This window comes from Penaeus japonicus, unplaced genomic scaffold, assembly GCF_977035675.1.
Source record: "Penaeus japonicus unplaced genomic scaffold, GWHDUDI00000001_assembly GWHDUDI00000004, whole genome shotgun sequence".
Classification (NCBI taxonomy): Eukaryota; Metazoa; Arthropoda; class Malacostraca; order Decapoda; family Penaeidae; genus Penaeus; species Penaeus japonicus.
Genome location: NW_028234406.1, coordinates 13,375,619 through 13,380,618, shown reverse-complemented (window position 1 = coordinate 13,380,618; position 5,000 = coordinate 13,375,619). Strand labels below are relative to the sequence as shown.

The 5,000-nt window shown below is 41.7% G+C and overlaps 1 protein-coding gene across 9 annotated transcripts in view; it reads right to left on the bottom strand.

Annotated features, from left to right (window-relative positions):
* Shab (potassium voltage-gated channel shaker cognate b) overlaps positions 1 to 5,000 on the bottom strand; it is a 253,379-nt gene that overhangs the window by 361 nt on the left and 248,018 nt on the right. For all 9 annotated transcript variants that reach the window (XM_086536058.1, XM_086536064.1, XM_086536061.1 and 6 more), the window contains one exon: positions 1 to 5,000. This exon is cut by the window's left edge and continues 361 nt beyond it; it is cut by the window's right edge and continues 1,119 nt beyond it. The gene's annotated coding sequence lies outside the window, so the exon portion shown is untranslated.

Sequence of the window (5,000 nt, the reverse complement as noted above, 5' to 3'; positions counted from 1 at the left end):
TCCACTAGCAACCTCATAGCTTCATGAATTGAGTACAGCATAGGAACATGTGAACACAAAAATCTGATGGACACAAATGATATGTACACAAACAGGTGTATTTTGCAGCAGTAGAATATTCATAGAAAGAATTTTTCTAGGTTATATAAAAAAAAATCATAGCTGTGTTTTATACATGATTATTCATGATATCATCCAAAAGTCCTTCAGGAATTTACATGGGCATAGTATTATGTCAAAATTACAGGATAGTGCTCGTGACTCACAGGCCTGCCAACCGTGCTCACCTCCTGGGTATATTCTTAAACAGCATTTAAGGAAGAATGTTATCAGTGTTCGCATTGTAATTTCATTAATGAAAGCTGGATGAGAATTTCTTGCTCATATTCTGTCTTTTATGCTGATATGGTCTCTTAAATGCTATTGCAGAAATCGGTTCCAGTGGTTCCAAATAACGTCACAATTATGAGGGTTGGCACCACTGAGCCACGTGAAGAAGACGGGAACCTTATCCAGGTAAACGCCCAGAAACAATGGTATTGTATTGTTTTTTTTCTCTCTCTGTGCTTTGTGAACCCCCCGGTACACTCTACGAAAAGGCGTTACAGTGCTAGATACATGTATGTTGGCAATCACAGGCTTCTACCAGAGTCTAACGAACCATTATGGCTGACTGACTGAACACATTTCCAGCCAAATAATCAGACACCTTTGGTGACAAACGTTGCCAACTTTGCTCAAAACCGTTGGCTCAGGTCTGCGCAATATCCTACACAGCCTAAATCCTACTTCACTGGCGACAAGCATCGGACCAAGAGCCAGAACCTTGCAGAACCGAGCTTTTTCTTTGGCAAACAATCAAAATGCTTCGGATGTGCAACTTTCTCCGCTCTCACTACTTTACTATACCGGGAGGAAGCACCAGAGTTCGATGACGATGAGATGAGGTGATGACATCCCAAGGAAACGGTATGAAACCCATCACGAGGCGTAACTCCATCTCAAGGAACCACACAGGACTCCCCGGAAGAAGGCAGCACCAGCGCGTGAGGTTCACAGAAAATGAAGGAGACAGGAGGCGGGGTTTTCGATTTGTTACCATCGCAGCGGCGGTTTCGGTCGAAGGGAAACGCGTGGGGTCCCGAGAGGGTGTGCGTAGGAGGAACTAATTACTGGTGAGAGAAAGGGCTCGAGAGATTCCTGGGAACTGCGATTACGAGGTGAGCGGAAGGGACTCGGTGGATGAGAATCGGCTGTGCAACTCTCTGTTATGGTAGACGTGCTTGTTTGGTGCTATATCGCCAAGTGCATTTTAGTTTCCAATTTAAATAGCATATTTGATTACCATTACTCTAGTCTTTTTAAAGACGTTCGTTAATGCTGATCTGGGGACTAGTTTGCTACTGTAATTTGAAGGGGTATTTTAGGGATGTTGTCTTCTCTAGCTTAAGTAACATCACGGGACACTATATGAAGTTAGCTACTTTTCAGCAAGTCTTAGGCTAGGGCATTAAATTTAGTGATGACAACTTCTACGGAGTCTTATGAGGTTACATTCTGTGATTACTGCACCTGAATTTTAAAACGTTTTTGGAGAAATACTTTCAAAAAGATTTTTATTCAATCAAATGTGCTTTGGTATTTGACTAAACTCATATTAGTAACTTCATCGCAGTAAATTTAATGATTTTTGATATATAATGAAGGAAAGGAACACAGACAGGCAATTATAATTGTTCATTAATTAATACTTTTACTTGTGTTACGCGGCCCGACGAAGCTTACCGCGACGGTGATGTAAACGAAGGTTGCATTCCTTCAGAGTCATCGCGACGGTATGCGAAGAGACCGATGTATAATTTGTTTTGTTTTTGTTTTCTTTGTTGATAGTGACGGCGGGTGATCGGGACAAGTCAGCAGGCCCGCGTCGTGAGCCCTACGCTAGTCCACAACACCAAGGCTTTTGGGAAACAATTGATGAATCAACTATGATCGCGTTGGACATTACACGGAGGAAGGAGAAGGGGGAGAGTGAGGGGGGGGAGGGGCGAAAAAACTTGGACTCTTCACAATATACAGTAACTTATTGAGCATATGCACATTTATGTCATTGGAGCGTGAGAGATGAAATGTGTTTTTGACACGATGGATGTAACGAGAGGATGGGCGGGAAAACCTCACCTCGGAGTCACGTGACATCTCACATAGTCAGTGACGCTTGGAGGCCGTCATTTTTTTTCTCTCTTGCAATACGAAGAGAAGAAAAAAAATAAGAACGAGACAAAGAACGATCGCCAAGCGTCATGGCCAGCTGATGGACACTTACTACACTTAAGCAACCATCAAATTGGTTTTATCTTTTATATAAACATCTGAAGAAACAAACAATTCGAGGCTCAACTTTGCTACCCACCCGGATATTATTAAGAATGTATAAGTGCAGAACTGAAGGACTACAAGGAGTTTGTCGTGGACTGACCGAGGCAACATTTCAGAAGAAAAAAAAAATATCCACACATATACTTGTAACAGTCTATCGGCGAAGAAGGAAGAGAAGGCAAGAGAAGATAAAGAGAAAGAGGAAGAGTCAAAACGAGAGCTTTTCTCCTCCTCTCCTTGTCTCTCCCTCTACTTTCCTCTTTATCTGTTCACTCGCCCTCTTCCTCCCTCTTCTTTAGCGCTCACCAACGACTACCCATCTACCACTTTGTTGCACCTCGTTGCCATGACGACCACCTCAGCAGTAGCCCGGAGATATACCCATGCAATATTAATTATACATATTTGGTTCTTGATCGTAATTCACGCGACAAAGAAAGTCTATTATAACATTATCATCTGGCCGGTGTATGATACATAACAGTGTGATAAGACCTGAATGAAAAACTCAGACACTTAATGAATACAGTTATCCTAAATGACGTCATGCTTTGTGGTGGGACTTTTGCTGACAAGGAAGCTTCCGTCCTCACAGAAAACTCTCGTTTTATCCCGATATATACATGCATGCATACGGACATACGTACATATATACATTCATACATACATATATGAAACGCTAAGTACAGAAACAAGAATCTTTTGCTTTTTCTTAGTAACAGGTACTTGCAGGAGAAGCCTAGAGCGACGGTCTCCGGCTGCGACAAGACCCTTTGCCGCGGCCAGAAGGCGTCGACAGGATACAAGGGTCCGTCACTCCGGGGAGCTGCCATGCCAGCGTGTTCCCTTGTCGCACAGGATCCCGGGGCGCTGTGGATTGGCCCTTCTGCCTAGACGGGGGCTCGCTCACACCCTTGCGCACACAGTATAACGCGCAGACACACACCCTCACGCACGTGTTGACTGAGGCAGCAGAAATCGACAGCGTCCCGGCACGACCTTTGCGCTTCCACCATCACCGGGGGTTTCATCCACATGAATTTAGGAAATAAAATAGATTTATTTTCCCTAGGATTAAAAAAGATTTAAGTAACCCTTCGGGGTATACCACTCTTTCAACACGGTGCCTGTTACAATCTGCACGAGTCACTTCTAATATCGGAAAAATAATTGCTGATTGACGTATGTCCAACGGCAGTTTAGTATAACGCCTCATGTAAATATTATGCAGACTTGCATTGCGTAAGTTTTAAACACTTATGAGAAAGATCGAGCTTGTACAGTATCCACACATTTGACGTGTGACATAAATGTTTATCAGTAACACTGATAAGAATATGCATTTGTTCAACAGATAATACATCAAAAGTCATCAGGCAATATACAAAATATCTAATAACATTTTTGGGACTAAACTTTCGATCTTCACAATCTGTACAGATAATTTTGACAACTGTTACAAAAGAGAAAGAAAATCCACTTATGTATATAATAGAGTAACAAGATTTAAACCATAACTATTATCAGAAATCTTATCATAAACAGGGAACGAGTGTAGGAAATAAAATATACGTTGTGGCAAGGAACACAGCCGTGGAATATTTTCCACATGAAAAGACAATAAATCAAATATAACAATTGGAAAAAGAGTCTCCTGTTTTTTGTGAAGCATTTAATTATTCTCAATACTGAATTAAGAAGTAAATAATTTTCCTTGCCTCATGAAGTGCTAAAGACTATAGTAATTAGCGCTTCTTTCTTTTTCTTTTTGTAAATGACATCTTGAGCTTAAGATTAAAAGAAAATTATCAACCATATCACAATTCTCCATACACTTGTCACTTGTCTTTCATTTCATCTTGAAAAATAAACTTGCACTGGAATACATAGGGGAAATAACTCGTTATCCTTCGCATATCTTGTTCACAAAGTTTTGTCTTCTATTTGCACCAAGTTCACTGGCGGAAGGTCAACTGGAAACCGAAAGAGGAAAAGAAAAGAAAAAAACAACGTTCTGTGACTCGTTTTCTACATCGTTTTTCTTCACTTATTTAGCTCGTTTATATAAAGCACCGGAGGAACGAAGTATTTATTTTTGGTCTGCTCTAAGACTGGCGTCAGTATGTCTATCGCATGGGACATACCTTTCCTGAATTTATTGTTAGGAAACAAGGAGTTAGAGAGGTAGATGAGGGGGGGACGAGAGAGAGAGAGAGAGAGAGAGAGAGAGAGAGAGAGAGAGAGAGAGAGAGAGAGAGAGAGAGAGAGAGAGAGAGAGAGAGAGAGAGAGAGAGAGAGAGAGAGAGAGAGAGAGAAAAGAAATATATTTTGATCTATCTTGGCGCCCCAGGAAAATTACTGGACAAAGATTGTTCATATCGACGATATTGTCCTTGTTATCTGCTGTCGGGCTGACTAGGTGTAACTAGTTTAAACTTGAGTATTTTTGTGTAGCATCTCTCATTCTCCAAACGAAGACAGGATGAGTATTTTCCCCTTTTCTTGTGGTGCAGAAGCGTATGCTGGGCACCCCATGCGATAGCCATACTGTCTATTTCTTGGTGCGAATAGCGGAGTTTTACAGACACGGAAGGCTAGGCGCTGGCTGGCTGGCTGGCTGC